This window comes from Erythrolamprus reginae, chromosome 5, assembly GCF_031021105.1.
Source record: "Erythrolamprus reginae isolate rEryReg1 chromosome 5, rEryReg1.hap1, whole genome shotgun sequence".
In the NCBI taxonomy this organism is placed as follows: domain Eukaryota; kingdom Metazoa; phylum Chordata; class Lepidosauria; order Squamata; family Dipsadidae; genus Erythrolamprus; species Erythrolamprus reginae.
Window position 1 is genome coordinate 71,848,667 of NC_091954.1, and position 13,153 is coordinate 71,861,819.

Sequence of the window (13,153 nt, forward strand, 5' to 3'; positions counted from 1 at the left end):
GCGGCGGAGGAGAGTGGGCGGATCGGGCGGGCAATGGGGCAGGGGGGAGAAGCCAGGGGCGCGTTTGGCCGGGAGTCCGGGACTGTGTGGCTTTGCGCCATGAAGAGAAAACGGCCGACTTTTCCCTGCTGCCGTTTTCTCTTCATGGCGCAAAGCCACACAGTCCCGGACTCCTCGCCCCAAGGCAGGAGGCGGCGGCGGAGGAGAGTGGGCGGGCAATGGGGCAGGGCGGAGAAGCCAGAGGCGCGTTTGGCCGGAGGCACCGTGGGGAGGCAGGGGCAGGGAGGTGCGGCAGTAGGAGTAAAGGGAGCCGCGGCTGCCCCTGCCTCCCCACGGTGGCAATGGCATCGGGAGTGCTAATAGCGGCGGCGGCGGGAATAGGGGGGGGCCTGCAAGTGGAAGCCTCAGCCCTGGAGCCCCCTCGCACCCATGGCTTCTCATCAATGCCTCTGCCTGCCCGATCCGCGGGAGTGCTAATAGCGGTGGCGGCGGCGGGAATAGGGGGGGGGCTCCTGCCCGCCGCTGCTATTAGCACTCCAGCGGATCGGGCAGGCAGAGACATCGACGAGAAGCCATGGGCACGAGGGGGCTCCAGGGCTGAGGCTTCCACTTGTGGCTGTCCCCGCCAGCCCGATCCTTCCTTCTCTCAAGCTTTTTTGGGGTGCGGCTTCTTCCACAGCGGTGGCTGCAGCGGCGCTGGCGATCCGGCCGCTAGCCGCTCCAAGCGCTGTGGGAACGCCCACCCCTCTCACAGTCCTGTCCCGGGCTGTCAGTAAAGGGGCTGCTTGCTCGGAACATTCAAACTAAGGGAAACCTTCGCTGGCCTCCACAGAGAAGAAAGGAAGAGAGAGAACGAGAGAGAGCAACAGAGAGAGAGAGAGTGATAAAGAACAAGAGAGAGAAAGCATGAAAGAGAGAGAAAGAAAATAAGAGAGAACAAGAGAGAGAGAGACTAAGAGAGAGAGAAAGAAAAGAGAGAGAGAGAGAAAATAAGAGAATGAGAGAGAGCAACAGAGAGAGAGAAAGAACAAGAAAAAGCACGAGAGAAGAAAAGCAAGAGAGAAAAAGAGATAGCAAGAGATACTGAAAGAAAGCAAGAGAGAGAGAGAAAAAAAGATAGCAAGAGAGACAGGAAGAGGAAAGGAGAGAGAGAGAGAGAAATGAGAACAAAAAGGGGAGGAGAAATGAGAAAATGATTGAGGCAGAGAATGAGAGGAGAGAGAAACAAGAGAGAGAGAGAGGTGATTCTTGAAGCATATGGTAAAAAGCACCCAAATAATAAGAAAAAAACCCCAGCCCTCACCTGTTTTTGAAAAGAATAAAAGAGAATTAAACCCCAGCCCTCACCTGGTTTTGGAAATGGTTGGAGTGTGTATACATACACACACATAAGGGGGGGAGAGAGACAGGGATGGAAAAAGAGGAGAAGTGAAAGGGAGAAGGAATGAGGGAAAAAGGGAGGAAGAGAGAGAAATGAGAAACATGAGAGAGAAAAGGGGGAAAGACAGGAGAAGTACCCAGAAATGAGACAGCGGTATAAATTTCAGGAGGGATGATTGATGATTGACTGTATTTATAAGGGGATGTTACATGGGATTATATATATGAGGGGGTTATTTATGTATGTATGTATGTATGTATGTATGTATGTATTTATTTATTTATTTATTAGATTTGTGTCATTTTGGTTGGTGGTGTGCCCCAGGATTTTGTAAATGTAAAAAGTGTGCCGCGGCTCAAAAAAGGTTGAAAATCACTGTTTTAAACAAAACGAAACAAAACAAAAGCATACATTCAACACTAACAATAACAAAAAGAAAAAATAGTATACAAAAAAGAGGAAAAGGTGATCAAATAAATTTAGCATTTAACAGGTAAGATCCATCCTGGTTGGTGATGAAAAAAAAAGAAAAGGCAATAAATTCTCAGATGTATTTCTGAAGCAATAGCAAATAAACTATAGCAAATAAAGTTTTCTCTATGGCATGGGGGTGGGTGGGAATCAAGTTCTTATTTTTATTTCCTTTTGAATATGAGCTGATAAATGTTAAATAAATAAAAGAGGGAATCAATTATAGGAGAATTACAGTATACATTAGGGGTGAAATTCAGCAGGTTCTGACAGGTTCTGGAGAACCGGTAGCGAAAATTTTGAGTAGTTTGGAGAACTAGCAAATAACCCCTCTGGCTGATCCCAGAGTTGGGTAGGAATGGAGATCCTCTGATGTGGGAGAGGCTAGCAATTGGAATGGTTAGTCCTCATTCATCAGCCAATAGGACTGAGTCACAAAACTTTCCAGTAGGAGCCGCTGTTCCTTGGTAACCCAGTTCTGACTCAGTCCTCAGCAGGAAAGGACGTGGTGAAGAAACTACCCATCCCAACTGCTGGTTCCCTAGTTAGAGATCACTAATTGAGAAACTTTTCTAGACCTATTGTCTCCCCTAGAGTGTGGCATAGATGCAGAGACTTCCTAGTCCAGTCTGCCACAAGGAGATCCAGGCCTGCGGCCTCCTCCGCTTCATCAATTACTTACATCTCAATCAGCTGTCCGGTGGCCTCAGTTTAACATCTCAAAGCCTCCCAACAGTAAGACTACAGGGGAAAGCGCAGCTCACCCGCCAGCTCTACAGCCAGAGAGCCTGCAAATCACCCAATTTCATCAGCTGTTCAGCCCCCACGATTGCAACTGAGAGAGCTTAAAACAATTGAAAATACTGTGAGTGTGAGCACAGCTCACCCGCCGACTTTTTGGCCAAGGAGCCTGGAATTGGTCAGGTTTCGGCAATGGCAGTAGGAGCGGCCTACGTAATTAGGAACAGCCTGGCCTTACCGGATTTTGGCTCCCAGCCAGTGCGTCTTTTCACTCCAGCGCAGACGTATCTGGGGGAGGTGGGCAGAGCCTCCCACTGCCGCCACTACTGGTTTGTAGAATTGGACCATATCAGTAGCAACCTACCACTAAGGAAGATGTATTCTGCATCTCAAGACTAGAAGACAAGGGTCAGCGTATGGGTTGCTTCCAATCTTTGCCAGATGATTTAAGAGATTACTCCTAACTTCCTGACATGTTTTGTTTTCTTGAGCTATGACAGGACTTAGTATGTTTTTAATAACATTAGCACCTCTCTGCTTGAAGCATGTGAAAGCTTACAACAGTTATATTTTGTTCCCATGCCAACCAAAACTGTTTCACCATCTAAACAATAGTATATTAATATACATTATTTTGATTTGGATGGATTTTCTTCAAACTTTTATAATTTGAATGTTGAGTTCTATAAATGCTCCCTGTAACTCCCTTTCCTAGTGATCCAATGGTTAGGAAAACTAGTTCTGTGCCCATTTTCCTAGTGTATTTGATGTAGTCTCAATGTATTTATGATAGTTTTATAGATTATACACATTTTGACTTAACAGTTTTGCCTAAGGTGCTGAAATTGATAATAAACCTTAATTTATTATTTACACAACACTGGTAAAGTGAGACAAATGTCACTGTTTTTTAAATAGATGTGACTGCCATGGTCCAAACTGGAATGAAACTGCTGTGTACTGAATTCAGTTTGGACTGCAAGGTGAACCAAGCTCCTGAAAACCTCACTTTTACTTTGAAAAGTGTTCTAATAATTAGTCATCCAATCTATTTTGAAATATATAGTTTACCTGAAGAAAATTGCTTTAGGGAGAATTCAAACAGTGTTTCTTAAGTACAATTTGCTTACATTTCTCAAAACCCTTGGCTATTCCAAACGTATTTTACTAGCAATATGATTTCTATTGTAATGATCCTATTACAGGAATGCTCTAAACTTTAGATTTTAAAGGCCTCCCTTTATCACTTCCCAAGTCCCTTTATTTATGTTAAACACAAATGTGTAGATAGAGAGATAACTGATAATTGTCTGGAGAGTTCATTATCTTGTTGTCTTTAACCTTATGAGATACCAAAGGCCATTGTTAGTATTAGCATTATTATACTGGAAGCCAAAAACATATACTGATATGTTGTTTTGCTAGGCTACCTTAAGATATTATATTCAATAGCATGAAAAAGTAGGGTTTTTTTTACTTTTATGGGATGTTTTGAGATGCTAAATTTCCTGTCTAAAGATAAAAAATAATAACACCTACCTCATCAGAAAGGGGTTTAAATGGTTCAGTTATGTACATTATATAGATACTTCTTTTAGTAAAGGGCTCAAGCAGTACTTGGTTAATTATAATATGCACCTTTACCTATTGAGCAAAATGATTTTCATTGATTGAAATGGGATTGCTTGGCTGTATATATAAAAAGTATACTTTAAAGCAGATACCAAGCTTTTATCCATGTTTATTTTTTAACAGAACCACATATTTTCTTGGGTGATGTGAAGGGGGGAGAGATTGCCGCTAAGAGGCAGTATTGAGCAAAAGATATAGACCAAGCTAAATTACTCCAAGCAATATCAAATCTATTAATAAAAATAATTGGTGGGGGAGATAATTTGACATAATTCTCCAAGTTTAACATGAAAACTGTTTTAAGATATCTTTAAAGCATATTGCATAGCTTTCAAAGACTAAGTACGATGCTAAAAAATAATCTGTTCTGCATGTTTAAAATCAAAGTATATTAACTTTAAGATAATTTAATGAACAGCAGAGATTATAAAACTAAACAAGAAAATATTATTGTAATTAATGCTTATTTATGTATCATACACTTTGTTCTAAGAGGTAGAAAAAGTTATGGAACTTGTTAGTTTGTCAAAATTGACTTATGTTGGGAATGGCTTTGCCTTAGCAATTTTATTTTGTACTTTTTCTTCTTTTTCAATAAAAATATATTTTTTAAAACTAGTGGATGTTATTTGTACTCCATTTCATAATAGGAATTATGGAGAAAAAGAAATATCTAGAGAGGCAAAGTAGAATTCACACTTACCCAGAACTACTTCTCATTGAACTGGACATATTTGGTTGTAATATGTGTGTGATAGAACATACTGCCATTTTCAATCAGTTGAATAAAAATGTGCAACACTTGATAGAGGGGAGTATCTAAACATTTGAAATATTTCCTTATCTAAACAGAGAAACAGGATGACCATTAGTGGGAGGGGGAAATCAGAGAAGAGTGACATCAGTGAGGAAAACTACATCTGCACTCCTCATCCCGTAATAACCCAAAGGCTTCCTCACTCCAGAGAGAAAGAGGGCTCGACCATCAACACCCCTAGCTATTCTTACCTTTCTAGTAGGCATCCAAGTTGTTCCTTCATCCTTCTCTAGCTATCCGGTGCCATTAAAGAGATTTCAGAGTTCAGCCTTTGTTCTAAAGCAGCCAAACGCTGTTCATCCATTAGGTCTTGTTGCCAACTGACTGGATGTAGTCGTGGAAGTTGTTAGTACTGTATGTATAACTAGTTGGGTTTTACAATATAGAACCCAAGCCAACAATGTATGGTTAAAGCAGTGTTTCTCAAATAGTGGGGCAGGCCGCCCTGGGGGGGAACATGGAGTGATGCTAGGGGGGAGCACGTTACTCCAGGGAACATGCATTTTTGCCATAGGGAGCAGGGGTTTTTTGTACCAAATAATAACACACAGCACAGTATAGTAGATATGAAGTGCATATAACAAACCCTTGAGATACCATGGAAAAATATTTAACAGGGATGAAAAGAAAGGAGAGAGACGAAGATAAGGATACAAATGTAAGTCTCCCGAACGCTAAGATGAGGAAATATGACAACAGTTATGTAGCACTTGGCTTCATTGTGACTACAGTGGGAGACGAGGAAAGACCATTATGTTTACTGTGTCTAAAAATGTTGGCAGCAGGCAGCATGAATCCAAATAAATTAAGGCGTAACAAAAAATAATTGAGAAACACTAGATTAAAGGAATTAGCACATTACTGCTTTAAGGATTGGTGTTGCAATCTGTTATAAGAGGGGTCAACAGTGTCTCTTTCTCGCAGCCTAGAGCTTTGAGACTCTTCCTAGCGAGACTCTCTCTGATATCTACCTGATTCTATGCTGGTTTGTCTATATAACTATTCCATTGTAAGGACTATTGTATGTAGTAAGAACTATGTGTTCTAATGTTTGTATGTATATGTATTGAGTAGTTTGGATTGTATATGTACAGTATTTAGAATATTGATTGCTGTATTTGTGAATGACTAGGATTGTTACTATGATATTTGCCTAATGTAAATAATTGTATATTTGATGTATGTGGTCTGGTTATTTAAAGTACTGCTCATATCTCTGGAATATTAGCTGGATATCTGCTACTTCCATGTTTTTCCTCTGTGCATCCTGTGTAACTCTTAGGAGTAGCACAATTTACTCCTTAACTCCTAACAGAAGTAACTCCCTTTCAGCTTCCCCATTGATTTTGTTTGTGGAAAGCTGGCAAGAAGTATCAGAAATCACTCCTCTCCCTCAGCTGACCTGTGGAACTGCTTGCCACTTTGCTGGGGGAAAGGAACAATGGAATGATCAATGGACAAAAAAAAGGAAGTGGGTGTAGGAGTAACTTCCAACTGGCTTTCCCACTGCTGCCGATTGTGAAAAGCTGGTAAGGAATGTCAGAAATCACTTTTCCTCCTCCTTGGCTGATCTACAGAACTGCCAACCACTTGTTGAGGGGAACAAAGAGAGCTGCAGAGTGAAAGGAAGACCTGTATCTTCATTCCCCATCCCAGTGTGTCCCAAAAGCCTCCTTCCTCCATGGAGCAAGAGGGTTCACCCATCAAGCACCAGTGCTCCTCAGATAGCCTTACCTTGCCTGCAGACCTCCAAGCCATTCCCTTCTCCTTCCCTCAACACAGATCTCTATTAAAAGATTTTAGATTTCAGTTTCAAAGTACACAATTGCCACTTACCTGTTGGGCCACCAGCCAAATGTGTAGCAGTAGGAGCAGAAGCAACGTCCCGCCAGATTTTCCATTGTTTTTTCATTTGGGAAGCTGGCAGGGAGTATTGGGAATCATTCCTCCTCCCCTTCAGCTGACTTGCGGAACTGCCTGCCACTTTGCTGGGTAGGCAGGGGGAACAAAGATAACTCTGAATTGCAAAGGATCCATTATACGCCTCTCCTATCTTCCTTTGCGCTACACAAGTTCTCGCTCAATGTAATCGGAAACCTAGTGGCAACAACCCAGAAGCAACAACTTCCTCAAATTTGTTGTTTGTTTTGTTTTCCTTCCTCACTTTGCCTTTCACTAGCAATTATTCACTGACCTTGATATACGTAATAAAAGGATTGAATCTACTTCTTGAATTAGCCACTTTTCACATGACTTTAACATGCTCCCCATTAGGCTACATTACTGAGAAAAGTCAGAGAAGGTGCCACGGTTCTTGGAAATTAGTGACGGATTTTCTCTGAAATATTAGATGGTGCTAGAGCACCAAAAAAAACCCCCCAGCATGGGAAGTGTAGTATGAGGATATAGAGAGACTTTTGTAAGTGTTGTGAAGCTTAATTAATCATATTCCTTGGCATGTGCAAGTATACTGTGTATTAGATGTGCAAATCCCAAAAATCAGACTATAAACATATAACCTGGCTAAATCAACCACATACATTTTCATCACGAGAAAACAGCCATAGCATCACTCTTAATTGAATCCAGTTTGGATTATTGCCTGTTATTAATGCATTTACAATTTCATTAATAAACCAATGGGGAAACTTGATTCATACAGTGCATTAAATCATACTTCAATATGATTCTGGCTTTATCCCTGGGCTATCACATAAACTACAACTGACTGTGTCAAACATCAGATTCTGCCATAATCTCAATAACTGGGTTTATAACCCTTAGCTATGGTCAAAGCAAACCAATTACATTATGGCAAAAAGTACAATGTGAAGTTAAACCATTTCTTTAAAATATACTGACAAAAGGCAGATACATTTCTAATTTCCGTCAAATTCAAGAGAAGCAATACTTTTCACAAACAGTATGAGATACTGGATAAGATCAATAATTAAAATAAAGATAAATCAAACATTATATAAATGATGAGCAATTTAGGGGAAGCAGAAAATGCAATTCACTCTATTCTCTAAGGAGCAATAGTGACCAGGTTCTTTTAAAATAGTAAACAAAATGGATTTATCTGCCTTATTAAAGCAATGTTCTTTATAGGGAAAGGTTTTTAAAATTTTCTAATAATTTAAAAGTCCTGTGTTCTCCTAATTGTGCTACTTCTTGTTCTTGACAATTTTTTATTTTAAGAAAAGATTTTGGTTAAAGCATTAAGCACATACAATATGTTGTAGTTCGGTAGTGAGAAATGTCAAGTAATACTAATTTTATAGGATTGTTGTAAAGATTACAATTAGGTAATGTATATGAAGTTCTTTGGATACTTCAAAGAATACACTCATTTCTAAAACCTGGATGAATATGGGAGTATACAAAAATATATTTAAAATATTCTCACCCTGCTCTTCAAATATGTTCAGAAAATCACCATAACTGTATGTGGTGTGTTAAGCCTTTGCTTTACATGCTTTTAAAAAAATTAAATCAATTTCCAGACATTCTATATAGTAGTTGTGCTATATCAGAATTATTTCTGATGTCTCTTCATACTACAACCAGCATTGAGAAGAAAATTATTTCCAGTTTAGCTTAGATCCAAACTGGATAGAGGTATAGACAGGCAATATCATTTTTCCCCAATATCCTTTGTGTGGATTGAGAAAGGATGATAATGGGATTTGTGTTGCTTCAGAATGAGTTCTTTCCTCCTTGCCAAACTAAAGTTATTCTATTTATTCTTTCTTTCTCTTTCTCACTCTCTCTATACATGTATATACATATGTATCTCCATCCCACAGCTCCTGAAAAGTAAAATGTATATCTTAGAAATGACCAAATATACATTTCTATAATCTTGATAGGTTAGACAAATGAATGGAAACTATACAAAACCTCCAAAAATAATTATGAACATGGGGAAAAGAAATAATATACATTAATATAGGATAAATATATCTGTGTTGGTTTAGCAAATGTAAAAATAATATTGGGAATAATAAACTGAACTTGAGTTGGCAGTGTAGTAACGTTGCTAAAAAAATGAAAATGTATTGATGTAATACAGTGTAGCAGTAAAAATATTATTTCCAAATAAAATATATTTAGTATTGGTTAAAACACTATTTCAAATATTAAGTTCAATCCAACCAATTAAACATATTTTAAGAAAGGTTCAGGCAGTCTCCAACTTATGACCAAATGTGTTTTGCCTAGCAAGATAATTGAGTCCCCCCCCCATTTTATGGCTTTTGCCAGAGGTAAGTGAATCATGTGGTCATTAAACGAATCATACTTCCTTCATTGACTTTGCTTGTTGGAACGTGGCTGGGAATTTATAAATGGTGATCACGGGACCCAGGAACAGTGCTATTGTCGTAAATACACACCAGTTGCCAAGTAATTGAATTTTGATCGTGTGTCCATGGGGATGCGGCAATGGTCATAAGTGTGAAAACTGATCATAAGTCACTTTTTTTCACTGCCATTGTAACTTCAATTGCTAAACAAATGGTTCTAAGACAGTGATGGCGAATCTTTTTTCCCTTGGGTGCCAAAAGAGAATGTGTGTGCACTATTGCGCATGCACAAGTGCCCACACCCATAATTCAATGCCTGCGGAGGGCAAAAACGGCTCCCCCCGGCCCCCGGAGGCCTGAAATGGCCTATTTCCCATGGTGAGCCACTAGGCTCCTGCTTTACCCTCCCTAGGCCCCAAAGGCTCCAATCCGGAGGAAGGGTAAAAATGTCCTCCCCCATCGCCCGGAAGATCTCTGGAAGCTAAAAATGCCCCCCCCCCAAACCTCTGTGCAAGCCAAAAATCGGCTGGCCGGCGCACACATGCATGTTGGAGCTGAGCTACAGCAAGGGCTCACGTGCCAGCAGATATGGCTCCACGTGCCACCTGTGGCCCCCGTGTCATAGGTTCACCATCACCTTTCTAAGACATGGACTTCCTGTATGGATAACAAGCATGTTCAGTCTACTAGAAATTAAGTCTAACAAGGAGTCTCTGAAGAAACTGAAAATATGAGTAGGTAGAGACATAATAGCAGTTTTCAAGTATAGTGGTACCTCTACTTAAGAACGCCTCTACTTAAGAACTTTTCTAGATTCAAGATTTTTTTATCTCTTCTTAAGAACCATTTTCTACCCGATCCCAGAAAAATTTCCCAGGAAATTTGAGAGCGGCACGAAGGCCCGGCTCTCTCTGGCGCAGTGTATGGGAAGCAGCCTTGTGCCGGGTGTATGGGAGTCACGTGCTCCTCCTCGCTGTCTCAGAGTACCTCTTTTTTTTTTAAGCCTTAAAGTTTTGGATTTTTTGATTCCCCTCACCTCACCTTCCTTCGGCAGCGACTGTCCTCCTCCTCTTCTTCCTCCTCCTCCTCCCACCCAAATTCTGAGCTTTTATTTCTTTCCTAATGGGTTTGCATGCATTATTTGTTTTTACATTGATTCTATGGAAAAATTTGCTTCTACTTACAAACTTTTCTACTTAAGAACCTGGTCACGAAACAAATTAAGTTCTTAAGTAGAGGTACCACTGTACCTGAAAGTATCATACAGGAAAAGGTTGAGAACTGGAAGTCAGATTTCAAATGTTAGTTCTTCCTAAAAGTAATATCAGTTTGACAATGAACCACTTACCAAAGGGTGTGATTAACTCCCATTCACAAGATGTTTTGACATAGGGTGGATAACAATACAGTACTTGGAAGGAGGTTGACTGTTAAATAGACTAAATTGTTGCTTCCAACTCTATTTTATGATTTCCCCATCTTATTTTAGAAAAGAGTTCTTGAGGTTTTCTCATTAAAATTAGAATTCATGTTCAAGATATAAGATCATATTTAATTTGATGTATCAATCTCAAGAAGTATATGTGGCGGTTAACAGAAATAGCTGTAAAATTAATAAGAAATAAAATTTGCATACTCCACCCCTTTCTGTGAATTTAACCAATGCAATAATAATTAAAGCAGCTAGGAAAAGATACAAGGCCACTTACTCTCTTTTTGAAAAACTGTAAAGTTATAAGGTATGCATCTCTCTTGTACTTTTTCCTAAACATCTATATCAGCTGTTTCAGCAACTGTTCTACCAGAATCACATAGGTACTTTGCAATACCTGTACTTGTGTTGTGAACACTAGTTTGATTTTTATTTATTGTTAATTAAATTTATATGCCATCCAACTTCCGAAGGATTTAATATGTATATAAAATAATTCTAAAACATTATAAAATAGAATCATGCTGAGTTATTACAAAACATGATTGCACAATAAAAGCATTCAAAATGTACAACTGATTAATCAGTTACTGTCTTCCAAGCATATTGGAAGTGTGATCTTCCCTGCAGTTGAGTTTAAATAGGAAGCATCTGGGCAAAATGTATATACTATTCAGCAATACAGCATTCATTATAGGAAAAGACAGTAACATTTTTATTAAATTCACCATCTACAATTTTCCTTAGAAATGGTAAGTCCTACAGCAACCTTTATGAAAACCAATGACTTAATCCACATCATTGAAGAGATAGTGAAGTTGCATTTTGAAACAAATACTGTAGATCAGAACCTAAATGATGAGTTTTTAGAAAGCAATTCCAACAACATATCCATTCTTCACAACATTTACAAACAGCAAGAACTATATTAATACCAGTAGAACCCCACGAAGCAAAGGCAGAGATCTCTGCATGCTAAGGGGTTTAAAAAAATTTTGCATCTGAAGACTAGACCCTGCAACTGAAATACTGTATTCACCAATCGAAACAAAAATCTAACTTTTCAAAATTACAAAACCTTGCTTCCGCTGTTGAAAAATAAAACAATGTTAACAAAGCAGGATTCCAGAGGGAAAAAAAGTCTAATGTCTTCTCCCGCACTGTAATTTGTTCAATTTCCTATGAAACTCTTCTTATGGATTTTATAAATACAGTGAACCCTCGAGTTTCGCGTCCTCAAGGATCGCGAAAGGGCTATTTCGCGAGTTTTCAACCCGGAAGTAAACTCCACCATCTACGCATGCGTGCCCTTCCACGCATGCGTAGATGGTGGAGTTTCCCCGCCGGGCAGAGGCTTCCCTGGGTCTTCCCCCTCTTGCCCCCGTAAGACCCCAGCGGCGGCGCGAGCAACGGCGTGGGCGGGCGGGCGGCACGCGCGGGGACTCCCCAGCTCGGCTCCCCAGCTGGGAAGCGGCCCCAGCAACAGCGTGGGCGGGCGGGCGGTGCCCGCGCGCTTGGGGACATCGCAGCTCGCTCCCCAGCTGGGGAGCCGAGCTAGGGAGTCCGGACCGCGCGCGCGTTGCTGGGGAAAGCGCGCGCGCTTGGGGAATCCCTAGCTCGGCTCCCCAGCTGGGGAGCGGAGCTAGGGATTCCCCAAGCGCGCGCGCTTTCCCCAGCAACGCGCGCGCGGTCCGGACTCCCTAGCTCGGCTCCCCAGCTGGGAAGCGGCCCCAGCAACAGCGTGGGCGGGCGGGCGGTGCCCGCGCGCTTGGGGACATCGCAGCTCGCTCCCCAGCTGGGGAGCCGAGCTAGGGAGTCCGGACCGCGCGCGCGTTGCTGGGGAAAGCGCGCGCGCTTGGGGAATCCCTAGCTCGGCTCCCCAGCTGGGGAGCGGAGCTAGGGATTCCCCAAGCGCGCGCGCTTTCCCCAGCAACGCGCGCGCGGTCCGGACTCCCTAGCTCGGCTCCCCAGCTGGGGAGCGGAGCTAGGGATTCCCCAAGCGCGCGCGCTTTCCCCAGCAACGCGCGGGCGGTCGGGACTCCCTAGCTCGGCTCCCCAGCTGGGAAGCGGCCCCAGCAACAGCGTGAGCAATGGGGTGGGCGGGCGCGAGCAACGGGGTGGGCGGGCGAAGGGCGGGCGGCAGTGGAAGCAAAAACACCATCTGCGCAAGCGCAGATGGTGTTTTTACTTCCGCACCGCTACTTCGCTAAAAATCGATCATCGCGTGGGGTCCTGGAACGGAACCCTCGCGATGATCGAGGGTTCACTGTATGTACCAACATCTGAATCCAGAATTTGTGGAATCACAATTTTCAATTATTTCTAGACAACATATGACAAGCAACTAGAACTTAAATGTGCAAGTTATTTTT